The sequence below is a fragment of the Heptranchias perlo genome, chromosome 3 (genome assembly GCF_035084215.1).
Source record: "Heptranchias perlo isolate sHepPer1 chromosome 3, sHepPer1.hap1, whole genome shotgun sequence".
NCBI classification, from domain to species: Eukaryota; Metazoa; Chordata; class Chondrichthyes; order Hexanchiformes; family Hexanchidae; genus Heptranchias; species Heptranchias perlo.
In genome coordinates, this window is record NC_090327.1 from 48,068,798 (window position 1) to 48,086,392 (window position 17,595).

Below are 17,595 nucleotides of genomic sequence, written 5' to 3' on the forward strand. Positions count from 1 at the left end.
TGGGGTGCAAAATCTGGGAGACCTGGGAATGTACATACACAAATCTTTGAAGGTGTCAGGACAAATTGAGAAAGCTGTTAAAGGTGTGGGGATCCTTGGCTTTATAAATAGAGGCATGGAGTACAAAAGCAAGGAGGTTATTCTAAACCTTTATAAAACACTGATTAGGTCCCAGCTGGAGTATAGTGTCCCATTCTGGGCACCACACTTTAGGAAGAATATCAAGGCCTTAGAGAGGGTGCAGAAGAGATTTACTAAAATGGTAACAGGGATGAAAGACTTCAGATACATGGAGAGATTAGAGAATCTGGGGTTGTTCTCCTTACAGCAAAGAAGGCTAAGGGGAGATTTGATAGAGGTGTTCAAAATCATGAAGGGTTTTGAACGAGTAAATAAGGAGAAACCAGAGGACACAGATTTAAGGTAATTGGCAAAAGAACCAGAGGCGACATAAGGAAAACATTTTTTTACGCAGCGAGTTGTTATGATCTAGATTTCACTGCCTGAAAGGGTGGTGGAAGCAGATTCAATAATAACTTTCAAAAGGGAATTGGAAAAAATTGCAGGGGTATGGGGAAAGAGCAGGGAAGTGGAAATAATTAGATAGCTTATTCAAAGAGCTGGCACATTGGGTCTAATGGCCTCCTTCTATGCTGTATCAAAATTAAATTTTTAAAAAACTTCTATTTTTAATGTCTTTATTCTTTGATCTAATTTTTTTCTACCTAAACTATCTTTTCTAACTTTAAAATTAACTTTAAAGTCTCTTTCTTACCTTCTCTCTTCTTCATCTTGGCTTCTGTTATCCATTTTGGAGGTAGGAATAGTTTAGGTTGCATTGGTTGAAAAATAGGGAACTTATTAGCTAATCAAAAGCCACAACAGTGATGGTCAACATGGTCACTTTGATGATGTCAATCTCTAATGTGTCAAACTAGGGAGGGTTTGCTAGTGAAGGAGAATAGTCATTGACAACCCCTGAAGCAATAATGTGCCCAAACAAATATCTTGATCCAATATGCACTGATGACTGATATTGTGTAGTGCAATATCAGTGGATGGGAATTCACTGAACTAAATGTCCCTTATTCAGCATCAATTGAGATTAAATTAATAGCCTCACTCAGTGCCACATGGATGACTACTGTGGCAAATGGTATGCTGGGATAGCTCATCTGAAGCTTTAAAATAAGCAGGGTATTGGCTCTGTTTTTTTTAAAAAAAGCAAAGGAATTTCATGCAAGTGCATTAAGTGTTCATCTGCTAACACCACATATGCTAATTGCAAGCTCTTTGAGTCCTAATTCATGTTGTTACAGTATAAGAATTACGTGTATGCCATTAGTTTCTGCTGAAAGTGAAACTTTCATTACAAGTCCAGAGCTTCAATTAGAGGATTTCAATAAATGCACTTGTTATTTACATTGTAGAAAAACTGGTAATAAAGTAGAGGTTAATTAAGCGATCCCACATTCTTAACAGGGTGCACGGGCCGAAGAAATGGGGTACTGTGTTGTAGTCCTGTTTCCGACCAGTGCTCTTTGCACGATGCAGAGGAGCACAAGATCCCGGAATGACTTCTATAGAGTCCTCATGCAGGGCATATTTAATTTCTCATGGACAGAAGTAACAGAAATATGGATCTTACTTTTGCTGATTCCACTAAATTCAATGTTTTTTGTCATTTATAAGAATTTCATCAGTTCACATTCAGAATAGTTGAATCTGCTGCTGAGAAGCCTGCATTGTGTCCCCTACATTCAATAACATCACTCATTCTCCCATGGTGTTACACACAGGGAGTCAAGCCAAAATGGTGTCCTGAGTTCAAGTGGGGCTAGAGGGCAGGGAAAATTTGGACCTGGGTGATGGATGACTGCTACACTAGAGCCTACAGGATGTTATTTGGGGAAGTTAGAGCATTGTGCTCGCAGCGGGGAAATAGAATAGGGTTAGAGAAAGGTTAAAGGATGGGCAGAGAAAGTAAAAGAGAGTTAATGGTTACAGAGGCAAGTAGAGCATGGAGGAGGGTGAAAGGAAGTGGGGCAGAAGTGATGGGGAGATAGAGCAAAGAGGGCAGGAGGGGGAAGGGAGGAATAAGCAAGGGGGCAGAGGAGCAGGAGAAGAGAGAAGGGGGAGGAGAGAGAAGGAGGAAGTAGGTGTTGAGGGAAGGCTGGGACAGGGAATTCAAAGGTGCAAGGGAATGAGGGAAAAGGGGTTGATGGGGGATGAAGGGGTAAGGTAGCACAAAAAGGAATTTTAAAACCAGGTATAAATCTTATTGTTTTAATTATAATTTAATGTATATAATTTTTAATATTTTATTTATATCTTAATTTATATATTATTTTATAAGTTTAGGCCTTTACTAAACAAAACTTGCTGAGTGAAATTATTTATAAACTCATATATTAGAAGGGCTGAGGGCTGCAAAGAAGCAAGGGCCAGCAACCGGGCTTGAGGTCCGCGGTGGAGGGAGGGAGTGGGAGTAGCAGTGCGCAGTGCACCAGAAGAAACTGGCAGGGAGCAGTGAGCTTTGCAGTGGAAGGGAAGACCGCAAAATGATGGGGCAACTATGTGACAACAGCGAGAAGCAGGAGCACCCTAGAATGGCCACAAAGGCCCAGAAACGGCCATTAGAGAATTAAAAGTAACTGATGGGAAAGAATAGTGACTATTAGCAAGTCTGCAGCCAACTACTGACAGTGGGCAGCAGGAGTGGTCGAGAGCAGGTGACTGGCAGGGGCTGGGAAAAAAACAGAGATCTAGAATGGACCAGGAGGAAATGAAGAGCAGAAAGTTTAGCACTTGTGTTTAGAAGAGTGCAAGGAGCAGCAGAGTAGAGGTGGAGAGAAGCAGAGCAGAACCCAGAGTGGACTCTCACTAGTCCTAAAAAGCAGGGGACATGGGGACAGGAACACTAAATAAATCTGCAAACATGTTTAAGATTTAAAATTAAAAGTATGATTTAAAGTTTAATTACTGACCTGAGCAGTTTGTAAAAAATTAAGAGGGAGTTAGCAGTGAAGAGAAAGCTCATAAGCATTTACACCACAGTAGCTCCTGGTGGCAGTGTGTGAAACTATAGGCAGACTCGAACCGAAGTTTTAATTAGGGAATTGGTCCAAGTCACTGAATTTTGTGACTGAAAAATGTGATGAAGGCCTAAATGCTTTACATGGGAAAGCCCTATCATAGAGCCACCTGCAAGGTAATCAGACACTCGTTATAGCTGATTTCCATTGTAGCCGATGTGCAACGACAATTTTACACTCATGAGGTAAGGTAAAAATCTGCCTCACTTTGATAAAGAGTTGTGACCCACTCAGTGATTTTAGTATTTGATTGATACATTTTTTATGGGCTTTTGGTGCAGCTAAGATCGTGTTTTTCATTGTATTTGTACATGGGACAATACGTAAAAGGAAGCATTGTGTGTAGTGATAGTCCATGCAAGAATGGAAAAGTTCTTTCCAGAGTATTTACCAACAAACAATTAGCTTTATTAATTAGTCTATGACCTCCTGTTATCCTTGATTTAAATTCAACAAAAAATATCTATGGCCTATATGAGGAGCAATGTAGTGTCACGCACCATTAACTATGCCCTTTCTTCCCAGTAGAGGTTACTGCAACATTCCCTTTCTGTACTATTGCCAGATTTTTTGGTTAGTTTATATAATACAGACCACTTCACATAGAAGCTGTTCTGGGTGGCTTAGCTAATGATGCTGTGAAATTTGCTCTGTTTACACAATGAGGCGAATGACACCGTATCTATAGCGACGTAAGGCACTTCTATATAAAGGGAGTATAGTCCATGAAAGCCACACGAACCTCCCTCCATTACATGCACTCTGCAGTATAAATTCGCTGATATTATGAATATAGAAATGTAGGGCTGTGAACGTGCCATCGGGTTAAGGGAGCTGGTTTTAATAAAGAAAATGCTGGGGACAGTCCCTGCAATTTAGACAAAGCAACATGCCTCTGCACTGCACAGCAGAGCTCAGCACGATTAACATTCAACTGAAAACTAAAAGGGATAGAGCAGCACTAAGAGGTCACTTTTCCTTACAGGGATTGTGGGAAACTGTCAGTGTATAAGTGCCTAAAAACACTGTGCTTGTTTGAAAGTTGTAATTGCATCTTTAATTTCTTTCTGCTGAACCTTCCCCATAGCAGGTTAGGCAGAGGGCAACAGATGCAATGTGAAGTTGACAGCACTATGGAAAACCTGCAGTCATCAAAGAATTATGTAGCTGCTTGAAACAAATGTGAAGATCTTGTATACAATTTCACTTAGGATCATGAGATATGTTGGATAGATAGTCACAAGTGGTGATTTGTAATGGCTGAGATGAGTAGAACGATTATGAATAGGATTTCAATAGACCTTGTATGTTTTTATTTTTCAGTCAAAAACTATCTGTGGAACGAGACTACCTAATCAGACCCTGCTCCATTGCTCATTGTGGGCTTTACCTCGCTAACCTCTTTGGCTGAAAGAAATACAAGAACTGAACTTGGTTAGTGAATGAAGTATGCTTTCATTGGGAATGCTGTAAAGAAAAAAACAACACAATTGAAAAGATTAATCCGATGTCACAAACAAAGGAGTTCAGAAAGCTACAAGAATAACTGTTTAGTTATGCAAAAGGAAGTAATTGTCCTCATTCATAACAAAAAAAAAGGCAAAGAACGTGGGGTACAAATTTGTCTGGGCCCGTTAGACTCGATGCTGAGCAGGCAGAGTGCGACCCAACTGAGAGACTCGAGGCCGGCTCGAAATTGGGCCTCGGGCCTCATTAACATTTTATGCATGAGCATCCGGCACTTGTCACGTCCCTATAAGCAGCTCATATATTTGAAGAGCATGGCAGCGGCCCAAAGGTAAGTCCAGTTTACCTGCCCAGTCTCTGTGAGGGACCTGAAACAGGCATTAGGTCTTTCATTTACGTATGTAGGTGACCTAAAACCTGTTCTTGCCAGTTGCCAGGGATGCCTGAGAAATGGCGTGATCCAAGTTCGGGTCAGATGTTTTTCAGGCATCTTTGGGACACAGGATGTTGGTCCGCGAAACAGAGCCTGGTCACCCTCATTTTATGTCTGTAAAATGGACACAAGGTTCACTTTCTACCCCCATATTTTTCTTAATGTAATTGTTATCCTTACTCCTTACTAAGGGTCCTCCTAGTCATTCATTGAAAGGTTGGTATATAAAGTGCCCAACCCTTAGGGATTGAATGCTGTAATGGGTTAATACACTGTCCCTTCAGCTCTGCAATCTGGGTTTGAATCTAGCCCAGAATGAAGGGATGTAAGTGTCCTATATCTGTCCTGGCTACAAGGCTTCGATGTGAAAGGTGATTGGGCAGCCTCAACTCAACACTCAGGTCGTGTCGGTTCTACAAAACAGAACTTCTCCTACTTTGGCACTAAACTTGTGATCTCACTCAGAGAGACCATAAGGATGGCTGGTTTGGAAATAGACAATATGAAGTACTCTTCTGAATTTGAGGATTAATGCAAAATGGAAAGTATTCTTGTAAGAGAATTTTATTATATTGAATTTTAACCTTTTGTCTCTTCTCTTGTTCCAATTGCATAACTTATGTTCTGAAAATTAAACATTAACTATTAAAATATCGGTATATTAATCTAGAATTGTCATGATGCCAACCACGGTTGGCTGAAAATTGTATTTTAATGAGCTTATTCAACGATGTCAATTAAATAACTCTCAAATGACTGACATTGGATGCACATAGAAATGCATCAGCAACTTGCATTAACTTAATTTTGCACTTCACCTCATTCTTAAATTAATCCTCAGAAATGTGTTAATTGCTGCAATGTGACATTGTGGGGAACAAAGTCCATGAGCCCAGAGAAACACGATTGCTCTCCGGGGTTTTATAATTTGGTAGCTGGATACCACGTAATCACCTAAATGTTGTAAGTTCGGCTATATTCTATCACAGCGGAAAAAATAATTGCCATATTGCAAATTTTTTATACGTTAGTTGCGTGATTCTGAGCAGGTGACAAGGGATAATGAACTGGGGAGACATGAGTGAAAAGACTTTTTAAATATACTGCATCATGCAGCATTGCACTGTTATATTTACATCCCTTGAAATAGAATATAGCTAAATGTTAAAATGCAAATCTAAAATGCAAGAGTAAAGCTAGGTGGTTTGAAACAAATTCTCAGACATCACTGATTTGCATTTGACCCTCTCAATGTTTGTGTTCTAGTTAACATGCCAAATAAAATGTAGCAATTCATGTAAACCTCAAGAAATTGCTACTGGAAGAATGGATGGCCAGAAGTTGACGATCTTGCTACTATTGCGTCCAGAACGCATAGCCAATGATTGCTTAGTGTCGTGGTTATATGTTACAAGACTAATAATCCAAAGAATATGGGGTAAATTTTATCCCCCAAGAACGGGAGGGTTGGGGGCAGGTCTGCAGTGAAAATTCTGAGAAATCGGGGTGGGAACGCATCCCGGCTCCAACACGTCCACTTCCGAGTTTGATCCAGATGTATTTGGATACACGCACGCTTCTGACACCTGCCGGCTTTAAATCGATATTTAAGTGCAAATTAACGTACTTAAACCACTTAAGGGGATTAACTTTTTGTGTATTGAGTTACACAAACGATTTTAACTTTCCCTGAACTTGTCTCCCATGGCCTCTGAAACACGCCATGGAAACGGAGGGGAGTTGCAGCCGACCCTCATTTGGACCATTAACCCAGTGATTGACACAAGTGAAGAAAAGGTGAGATTTTGCAGCAGGGCAATCAGTTCTCTCAGACAAACCTTTGGCCGAGAATTCTTTGTGTTTAGACTGAGATTTCTTTGTTCACACTCAGAATTCTTGTGTTCAGACATATTTACCTACATTTTGGACTCCCTCAAACTGACAACATCAGGATGGGGGCGCAATGGATTTATTCAACAGTACATCTGAGGAGGAGGCATGGCGTGCAGTTCTGGCAGTTGCAGATGCACAAGACAGAGGTGCGCCACAGGGACCTGGAGAAGAGCAAAGAGGGGACCAACGGAGGGGTCGAGGTCGCAGGAGGCACGACTCACGTAAAAGAATCTAGACAGAGGTTGATCTTTCTGGACCTCTCTGAGGAGCAGTGCCTACGAAGGCTCAGTTTGAGTCGCCAGGTGGTCACAGACATCTGCACGCTGCTTCACGCAGATCTGCTCCCGGCTGGGCCTGGGGGCCACGCATTGCCCGTTGTAGTTAAAGTCACTACTGCCCTCAATTTCTTCACCTCCAGATCCTTCCAGGGCGCCATCGGTGAAATCTCCAGGGTCTCTCAGTCATCCAGACATAAGTGTATACAACAGGTCATGGATGGCTTGTTTACCAGGGCATCCAACTACATTAACTTCCCCTGCGACGACATCAGCCAGACTGAGAGGGCAGTGGATTTCAGCTCTCTGGCTGGCTTCCCATGGATGCAGGGTGCAATTGATTGCAATCCGAGGACCTCCACATGAGCCAGGACTGTTCATAAACCGAAAGGGATATCACTCCATCAATGTGCAGCTAGTTTGCGACCATCGGAGGAGGTTTCTGCAGGTGTGTGCCAAATTCCCTGGCAGCTGCCATGATTCCTTCATTTTGCGCGAGTCCAACATCCTGGCCCTCTTCCACGCACAAGACAGACTTAAGGGCTGACTCCTTGGAGACAAGAGATACCCTCTGCAGACGTGGCTCATGACATCTGTGAGAAACCCCACCAACGAGGCACAGCACCAGTACAACGACAGTCACATCTTCACCAGGTCTGTCATTGCACAAGCCATAGGAATGCTGAAGATGCTCTTCAGGTGCCTGGAATAATAATGGTGTGTTGTGTCCTGCACAATATAATTCAGCAGAGAGGGTTACAAGGGGAGGAGCTTGAATGTGCTCATGAAGCATCCTTGTCTGCCGGCAACATTGAAGAAGAGGATGATGATGAGGAGGAGTAGGACAAAGATGAGGAACCCATCGCAGGAGCAGCGGCGCACATGGCTGCTCATGATGGCGGGGATTCACTCATATCCCACAAGTTGTCATAATGAGATCTGCAAACTGAAGATAGTGAACTACTCAGACTACCTGGAACAACCACCACCACCAACACCAGCCCCTCACCCCCACCCTGCTCCGTTTGCACAAAATAATCCATCAACCACACATACACCCATTGTACACGCACCCAATGGGTGCAATCATGCCTTGGCGTTCATGATGAAGCACATGAAAGGAACTCAAGAAGGGGCAAAACGTGGCAGTGGTGGTGATAATTATAACATTTAATGTGCATTTAACAAAAAACAAATATAAATAAAAAAACATGACATTCCGTCAGACACCGTTGGTAATTACAAAACCTTAGCCTTCCGCTTCCTAGCTCTTCTACGTGGTGCATCCCCTGTGGCTTCAGCAGAAGTAGTGGCAGATTGCTCAGATTCATGCCCTGACTGCTTAGATGCTTTCGGCCTATGACATCTGGGTTTTGGAGCCCATGAGGGCCCCTCCAAAGACTGTTCCATTTGCACCTATGCAGGGGCAGCCTCAGACATCGGGAGAGGAGCAGCATTGCAGGTACTAGTTGAGGGGGAGGTAACGGGTGAGACGTGGGAGCGCTTTGAGTGGAGTTCCCACTTCCATGGCCTCTTTCGCCATCATCCCTCTCTCAGGCCGGCACAACATTACTCCCACCACTCAGCTGGCCAGCAGGCTGGTGAGGAGATGTGGCACTTTCTAAGGCCACGGATGAAGTTTCTGTCTGCCTGTTTACAGCGGCAGACATGTTGGTATCCAGAGTCCGCACGGCCATTGCCATGGCCTGCATGGACTCATTAGAAAGCCGTGCTTGAAGCTCAATGGAGGCTGCAATTCTCTTCATTGAAGACATTCCCACACTTACCTGCGCCACCAATCCACTAGCAATGGAGTTGGACTCCTCCATCCTATCCGCTATTGTGGAGAGTGTGCATGAGACCTTTTCCATTACCTCGCAAAGGTGGAGCTTTACTTCGATCATTCTTACTCTCAATGATGTCCTGCGGGGTTCATCATGTGGGTCCAGTTGAGCAAAGCTTGCAGACGAGTGCACCCCCGACGCGGACTCTCCATAGCTGGCCCTGAAACCAGTGTCTGCTCGTGCTCGCTTGTGAGTGTTGAATCACCAGGTGAAAACCCAACTACCTGCCTAACAGCACCCACCAAAGTGAGAGTATCTGCACTGATGCATGGCTGGATATGATGTGATGGTGCGTCCTCAGATGCATGGAGCTCCTCTGAGGAATTGCCCTCTGCCTGCCTTGCCATCAATCCTTGAAGGCCCTGGAAGAGAACAGAAAGCAATATTAAAAATCATCGCAGAAGTTAGTTTGCAATGAGCATACTGAGGTGTGCAACAGGTCAATCATTGATAACATCAATTCATGACGTGCGTGAAGGATGTTAAAGTTCTGTCACCAGCCGTTTGTGGATTGCCAATCTCGCCATCACTGATGGCCAGGCATTCAACCGTGCGGATCAGATCCAAGCCTCCTCCTCCATCTCTGTCAGGAGCTCTATTTGTGGTGAGATTCCTCCAGCCCTACTCCTCTCCCTTGCATTTTGTGCTCTCTTCTCCTACAAGGGGAGAAAGAACAGACGTGTGAGTGAGGGTGACGGGGTCACCCGATGGATGCATTGCTTTGGGTGAGGCTGCCAATGAAACAGATGCATCTGAGGGCGACTATCAGACAGATTCATCACATTGCAACAGGATTGGGGTGAGCGGGAATGGTGGATTCACAAATGGGAGGCGAGGAAGTGCACAGAAATTCTCTACCCCAGAGGGCTGTGGATGCTGAGTCGTTGAATATATTCAAGGCTGAGATAGACAGATTTTTGGACTCTAGGGAATCAAGGGAGAAATGGGGATTGGGCAGGAAAGTGGAGTTGAGGTTGAAGATCAGCCATGATCTGATTGAATGGCAGAGCAGGCTTGAGGGGGCATGTGGCCTACTCCTGCTCCTATTTTTTATGGTCTTATGTTCTTAAAGTGAAGGTAAGTTGACGATGAGACTTAAGTGGGTGTGGGGAGTGATGTGATGGAGTACGCTTGGCAAGACAGAGTAAGAGGGGGAGTAATGTACACCACAGGATATAAGTGAATCAGTAACTGTACTCACTTTTTCTGACATGGTTAGGTCATTAAAGCGCTTCCTGCATTGTACCCATGACTTTGCCACTGTGCTGCTGCTGCTGAGCTCCTCTGCCACCTCCAGCCACGTCTTCTTGGTGGCAGAAGCAGGGCGCTTCCTCCGGTCAGCCGGGTATAGTATCTCCCTTCTGCTCTTGATGCCAGCCAGTAGCAACTCAAGAGAGGAGTCGCTAAAACGGAGTGCTGCCTTACACCTGTGATGCTGCATCTCTGAAGATTCCTCCTTTCTCCTTCAAAATCCGTGATTGCGTTGGCCCTTTAAATATTCCAGTTTACAGCACGTCAGTATGCCTGTTGCGCACTTGGAGACGCAAAACCTGGAAGTAACATTAGGGCTTTCAATTTAGTGGCGTTCGCTTAAGCCGACACACAGAAAATTTTTCTGGGTTTCCCACGCGACTGCTCACCCATCCACTGACTTCGCGCCACCATGTTAAAATTATGCCCTGTAAGTTCAAATCCCATCATGGCAGTTTTGGAATTTGAACCCAGTTTAAAAAAAAGCTGGAAATAAAAAGCTGGTATCAGTAAAAGTAAAAACTTAACTGGTTCACTGATGTCCTTTGGGGGAGGAAACCTGCTGTCCTTACCTGGTCTGGTCTATATGTGACTATAGTCCCACACCAACATGGTTGAGTCTTAACTGCCCTCTGAAGTGGCTTAGGAAGCCATTCAGTTGTATAAAATTGCCAGAAAGAATAACTTGCAATGGTTCAAGAAGAAGGCCCACCACCAGCTTCTCAGGGAACCGGTGCCAGTAGCTCTCGTGCATTACAAGTGGATACTTTTCTCATCGTGATGCATTTAACCCCTGAGCTTTCTGGGAAACCAACACATTTTCATATTGTATTCCAGATAGTAATCGAAATAGAGGTGGAAATGCAGCATCACAGCAGTAAGAAAAATTCATGAACATACAAAATAAAGAACACACTCTGTGATTTGACAGGGAAGTATGTACTACGTGTTTATAGAAAAACAAATCAATTGGGATATTTCTCAAAAATCCCAGACCAGGTTAGAATAGAGGTGGAATATCTTAGGACCAAGATACAGTTTACTCCTATTAATTCAAAGTTTTTTTTGCTGAATAAAAAATCAGATTATCTAGTAGTTTGATTTAAATGAAACAGCACAGGAAGTATTTTTTGCTTGAAAAAAATTACAATGAACATAATTTGAATTGAGTAACTACAAATTAAGGGGAGTAGATTGTAAAACAGTCTTTTGCTGTTGCACTGTAAAAGAAGTATAAAAAGGTAAGCAAAACACAAATAACTGCAGATACTGGAAATCCCCCCCCCACCCCACCCCTGCCAGAAATACCAGCTGATCAATCCCACTTAATTATTGCTCAAAGTTCCTTTTCAGCAGTGAGTGCTGGCAATGTGAAATGGGCATACTGATGTTTCTAATGGTGGGGATGGAGGGACAGGTTGGTGCTTGGGTTGGGGACCCTCCAGTGAAACACCACGCTGGTGGGGCATTCTGCAGAGTTAGTGTCCACTTGCTTTTATTATTCACCCAGGCTGCTGGGCTGCTGGAGCCAGCTCTGCTTTGCCAATTTTTGCCATTTCTATCTGCCTTATCTCCCACCTCATCAGCTATTCGCACGCTCTCTGCAACTCGTAGATATCTTATATTTCCCTCATTATGCCTGCTACTGTCTCATGCTAATATTTCTTCTGCCATTTAACCATCTTTTGTTTTTCACTAAAGCACCTATTTCTTTTCTCGTGCTTGTGTATGTGTGTGTTTTTCCTTCCCCTTCCCTTTGTTCTGTTCCCTTTTATATGCTGTTCATGATGTTCTGATAAAGGGATGGCAACATTAACTTGTCTGTTCTCTCCAAAGAAGCTGAATGACTTGCTGAGTGTTTCCAGCATTTTCTGTTTTTCGTTTTATAAAAGGGTAAATTTGTTCTCTCTGCAGCACACTGTCAATAAACCATTCCCTCCAGCTTGTGATGGTTTATATTTCCTCAAAAGATTTTTTACATATACATATATAAGGAGTGATTTTCTAACTCCTCGCTACCGCCAGGCAACCTCATCCACTAGAAGCACGTATCAGAGATTTGGGTGCATGCTGTGTACTATTTTCTAAACATTTAAATGAATGGTTGGAAAATTATACACAGCATGTGCCTGCATTTGCTTCCCACCAACAGCATGAAGTCAGAAAATTACCCATTTGCTGTTGTCATTTTCTTTCTTTGACTTGTTTTTCTCCTTTTTTCGCATGAGGAGTGATGTCTCATCTCCTGCTGATTCAAATGACTGAAGCTAAAGGTCTCACAGGATTTAGTGCTCTGCACCTGCACAGTTTTTCTGATGTGTCCTGATTAATGCCTGTCTGGGAATACATTGGTGATGATCTTGCATGTTTCTTAAAGTTTCCAGTTTGTACTGTTGTTTTCAGGTTTGCTGTTATTTTATGCCATTTAAAATGTTGATTAATGTCAAGGCACATTTTTAATCACTTTTACCAACACACAACTCACAAGTTACAGCATGATGTTATCACTTCTTATACTCATCAAGTTCCTGTGCCTGATTAGCAGGTTTGACTCATGTCCAAACTCATATATATTTATATCATGATGTGGAGATGCCGGTGATGGACTGGGGTTGACAATTGTAAACAATTTTACAACACCAACTTGGTGTTGTAAAATTGTTTACAATATTTATATCATGCATTGGATAATGGGCCAATGTTAAAATAATTCTTTTCACAACAGTGATCACAACTGCATTTCAGAAAAAAACAATCTATCAAGTTATAAAATCATAGCAGACACTTTTGCATTGCTATGCAGAATTTATTGAATAATGATGGTGTTTTGAGCTGAACTAACTGATCTCAGACAGGTGAGCGGTAAAGGAACCACAATCTGCCTCAGCCTTGGCTCAGTGGTAGTAGTCTCGCCTCTGAATCAAAAGGTTGCGTGTTTAAGACCCACTCCAGAGACTTGAGCACATAAGTTGGTACTTTAGTGCAGAACAAAGGGAGTGCTGCACAGTTGGAGATGCTGTCATTCGGATTTGATGCTAAACCAATGCTTTTCAGGTAGATGTAAAAGATCCCAAGACCGCATTTATCCCTCAACCAACACTTGAAACAGATTATCTGCTCATTTATTTCATTGTTGTGTGTGGGAGTTTGCTGTGTGCAATTTGGCTGCCGCATTTCCTCTCTTACAACAGTAACTACACTCCAAAGGTTTGCTATAAAGCGGTTTGGGACGTCCTGAGGTTGTGAAAGGTGCTATATAAATGCAAGTCTTTTCTTCTATCAGGGTCTAGGGAGGGGAAAAATCAACCAGATTTCCTGCTCGTGATTGCTATTAGTGGCTGCTGCTGAAAAGTATGCCTGTGTCGACACTAAGGATATGTTTGGGCTCAGCCGTGTTGCCTACACATGAAGAATAAGCACTTAGTTGAATTACGAGGAAGTAGCCAGTACTCGTGGAATCATTACTGAGCTTGATTCAATGCTGTCTAGGGTGGAGGGAAAAAAGCTGGGGGGAAGAATTTTTAAAAAATATTTGAATTTCACTATAAACAAGCAAAGTAAAGTTTCATGCTGCACCACTATGAAAGGGACAAGGATAATTGAATAGTTATGACTACAGATGTGGGAGGTGCTGCCAAATTTATGTCAATATTTTCTTTGGTAGGAAATGGGACTCACCCCTCCATTATTAATAATGACATCATTACACCTTTTAATATTGAAAGCAAGAAAAATTACAAATGCCAGGCCCCAATCTTACTTTTATTTTTAAATTTCAACCTCTTGAACAAGGAAGAAACAGTCCTATATAATTACAAAATTATTTCTTGTTTAATGTTCAGTTGAAATTCCAGTGTGCTGTTGTGAAATTAATATATGCCCATTGATTAAATCATGGCCATTAATATTATCTGGGATATGTGGCACTTCAATTGGCATAACTAAATAAAACATTATTTTTGTTCCCTTAATGGTTCACTAGGTGAATCTCCTTCCCTCCCTCCTCTCCGCTCCTTGGCTGCGGCCATTCAGTGCAGGCTATCCCGCCCGACAGCCAGGCAGCCTCACAATCTGGCCGGCTACCAGCCGGGAAATGGAGAATAAAAATTCAAATAAGTTCCTGCCGTTAACCTCGGCAGGACCTCCGCATTCCCCACATTTCCGGGTTTCCCGGTCACTACAACCCCCAACCACCACCTCCCCACCCCATTCCCTGCCTCCCTGAAGATATCAGGGCCATACTGTCTGAACTCACATATGAAGAATGGTTGCTCGATCGAGTACTGGAGGTTTTCCAAGAATGGAAAAGAACTTCTATTTTTATAGCTCCTTGTCATATCTCTCACAGACATCCTGCAATCCAAACCCCATCGTAAGCCATCATAAGAGGAAGGAGAAAAATGGGGGGGGGGGAGGAAGGAAGGAGGAGGGAGGGGGAGGAGGGAAACAGAATTTTTTTGCATTACAGTACAATGGTCCTGATAGAAATACAAATGTTAAAAAACATTCTTCATGTTAAGCAATGTACTAGAGAAATTCAGCAGTCAGATTTCTAAATATAACATTTTCTGTTGAAATATACATCTCCCCAACAAATATAACTATAAAGTTGGATATTTCTGAGTAGCAGTATTGGTTAAGATAACTTTTAGTCGCATCAGGAGCATGGCTATCTTTTCATTACAAAGAGGCTTTAAATACTTTTATTTTCCAGGTGAATAATTTCCATGTCCTGACATAACAGTTACTCTAATTCAAAAATAATTCATTGTGTATGAAGGATTTTGGGATGTTTCTGAAAGATGTGATAAGGCACTATAGCCTACTCTTCCTAATTTGAAGTTGTTTAATTTGAATTACTGGATAATTGATTTTTTTTTTGTGTAATAAGAAGGAACCTACATTTACAAAGCACACTGGAGTGTCAGCTTAGATTATGTTCTCAAGTCCTGGAGTGGGATGTGAATCCACAAACTCCTGACTGCAAAGGCAAGAGTGTAGCCATTGAGCCAGGCCTGATACTGCATTGTTGGGAGTAGACTGTATATAAATATATAGTCCTTTCTTTCTTTCTAACACATTAGATATTGTGTAGTGAAGTGAATTAGAAATATTAATATTGACATCTGAATGTCATTGTAGTGAATGGGAAAGTGGAGAATTGGACGTAATTGATGTTCCTCCTGACTGCAGAGCATTAATTCTCCCTGGGGTCTTTTCCCAGTAGCATCTCTGCAAACTGTTATGTGATAGATGGGCAGCCACTTGCATATAATGTATCATAGAAACCGATGCAATTTACAAGTAGGTCATCTGCTTGGAAGCACAGCAGGCTGTAGAGGCAGGGGCACGCAACAATGATAGACACAAAAACCCATTGAGGAAATATTCACGAGTTGCCAAAGATTACATTTCTCATGTTTGTAGTTACCAGCTCAGAAAAATTAAACAAACATTTCATTTCAGGAAAGGGCTTTGTTCTCTGCTGAGTACAAAATGTAAATTGTTTGGGTTAAATTGATTCCAATGAATGATGCACACACAACAAAGCACTATATTGAGAATAATGGGCAGACTAAAGATAACCATTTTTTACCTTTTACTTTGTGTGTGGACTGGAAGCTGTGGAGGTATTTCCATATTTCGAGACTTGTAAAATAAATAATAAATTTGTTTATAAATTATATTTCAATGAGTACATAGAATTTGTTGCGGACGGCAGCGAGATATGATAAGTATCTCCATTTGTGAGTCTTTGTATAATTCATGCACCTTTTCATCAATCGGTTAACCAATCTCTCTCAATATCTTGCAGAACATGCTTCTTGTAAAAAAGATCTTGGTTAAAAGATAAAACTTCAATCATTTCTGAAATTTGATAGTAATCCCAGATTTTTGTTTAGCTCCTCACTGTTATAATTTTTATGTGGTTCATTTGGTACCTCATGAATACTTATGTTTATTATAGAAAATAACAATCTACGTCAGAGCTCTTAGAGATAACCCAGAACTGGCACAGAAAGTGAATGCCAGAAGATGTGCGTTGGTGAACAAAGAGTGAAATGAAATACTTGCAGAAGTAAAATAATATTGAAATGTAATTCCAGCAATTGTATCCTTGCTCTAATTACAGTGGAATTTATTTTTTTTATTTGTTCACGGGATGTGGGCGTCGCTGGTGAGGCCAGCATTTATTGCCTATCCCTAATTGCCCTTAAGAAGGTGGTGGTGAGCCGGCTTCTTGAAGCGCTGCAGTCCGTGTGGTGATGGTTTTCCCACAGAGCTGTTAGGAAGGGAGTTCCAGGATTTTAACCCAGCGACAATGAAGGAACGGCGATATATTTCCAAGTCGGGATGGTGTGTGACTTGGAGGGGAACGTGCAGGTGGTGTTGTTCCCATGTGCCTGCTGCTCTTGTCCTTCTAGGTGGTAGAGGTCGCGGGTTTGGGAGGTGCTGTCGAAGAAGCCTTGGCGAGTTGCTGCAGTGCATCCTGTAGATGGTACACACTGCAGCCACAGTGCGCCGGTGGTGAAGGGAGTGAATGTTTAGGGTGGTGGATGGGGTGCCAATCAAGCGGGCTGCTTTATCTTGGATGGTGTCGAGCTTCTTGAGTGTTGTTGGAGCGGCACTCATCCAAGCAAGTGGAGAGTATTCCATCACACTCCTGACTTGTGCCTTGTAGATGGTGGAAAGGCTTTGGGGAGTCAGGAGGTGAGTCACTCACTGCACAATACCCAGCCTCTGACCTGCTCTCGTAGCCACAGTATTTATATGGCTGGTCCATAAGAACATAAGAAATAGGAGCAGGAGTAGGCCAATCGGCCCCTCAAGCCTGCTCCGCCATTCAATAAGATCATGGCTGATCTGATCCTAACCTCAAATCTAAATTCATGTCCAATTTCCTGCCCGCTCCCCGTAACCCCTAATTCCCTTTACTTCTAGGAAACTGTCTATTTCTGTTTTAAATTTATTTAATGATGTAGCTTCCACAGCTTCCTGGGGCAGCAAATTCCACAGACCTACTACCCTCTGAGTGAAGAAGTTTCTCCTCATCTCAGTTTTGGTCCAGTTAAGTTTCTGGTCAATGGTGACCCCCAGGATGTTGATGGTGGGGGATTCGGCGATGGTAATGCCGTTGAATGTCAAGGGGAGGTGGTTAGACTCTCTCTTGTTGGAGATGGTCATTGTCTGGCACTTATCTGGCGCGAATGTTACTTGCCACTTATGAGCCCAAGCCTGGATGTTGTCCAGGTCTTGCTGCATGCAGGCTCGGACTGCTTCATTATTTGAGGGGTTGCGAATGGAACTGAACACTGTGCAGTCATCAGAGAACATCC

At 42.6% G+C, this 17,595-nt stretch overlaps 1 long non-coding RNA gene across 1 annotated transcript in view; it reads left to right on the forward strand.

The window, feature by feature from the left end:
• The first annotated feature begins 3,254 nt into the window (after positions 1–3,254).
• Positions 3,255–17,595, forward strand: part of LOC137306230 (uncharacterized) — a 74,186-nt gene continuing 59,845 nt past the window's right edge. The window contains exons 1-2 of the long non-coding RNA XR_010958847.1: positions 3,255–3,280; positions 4,419–4,529. This is a non-coding gene — a long non-coding RNA (uncharacterized lncRNA). The remainder of the gene's footprint in view (positions 3,281–4,418; positions 4,530–17,595) is intronic.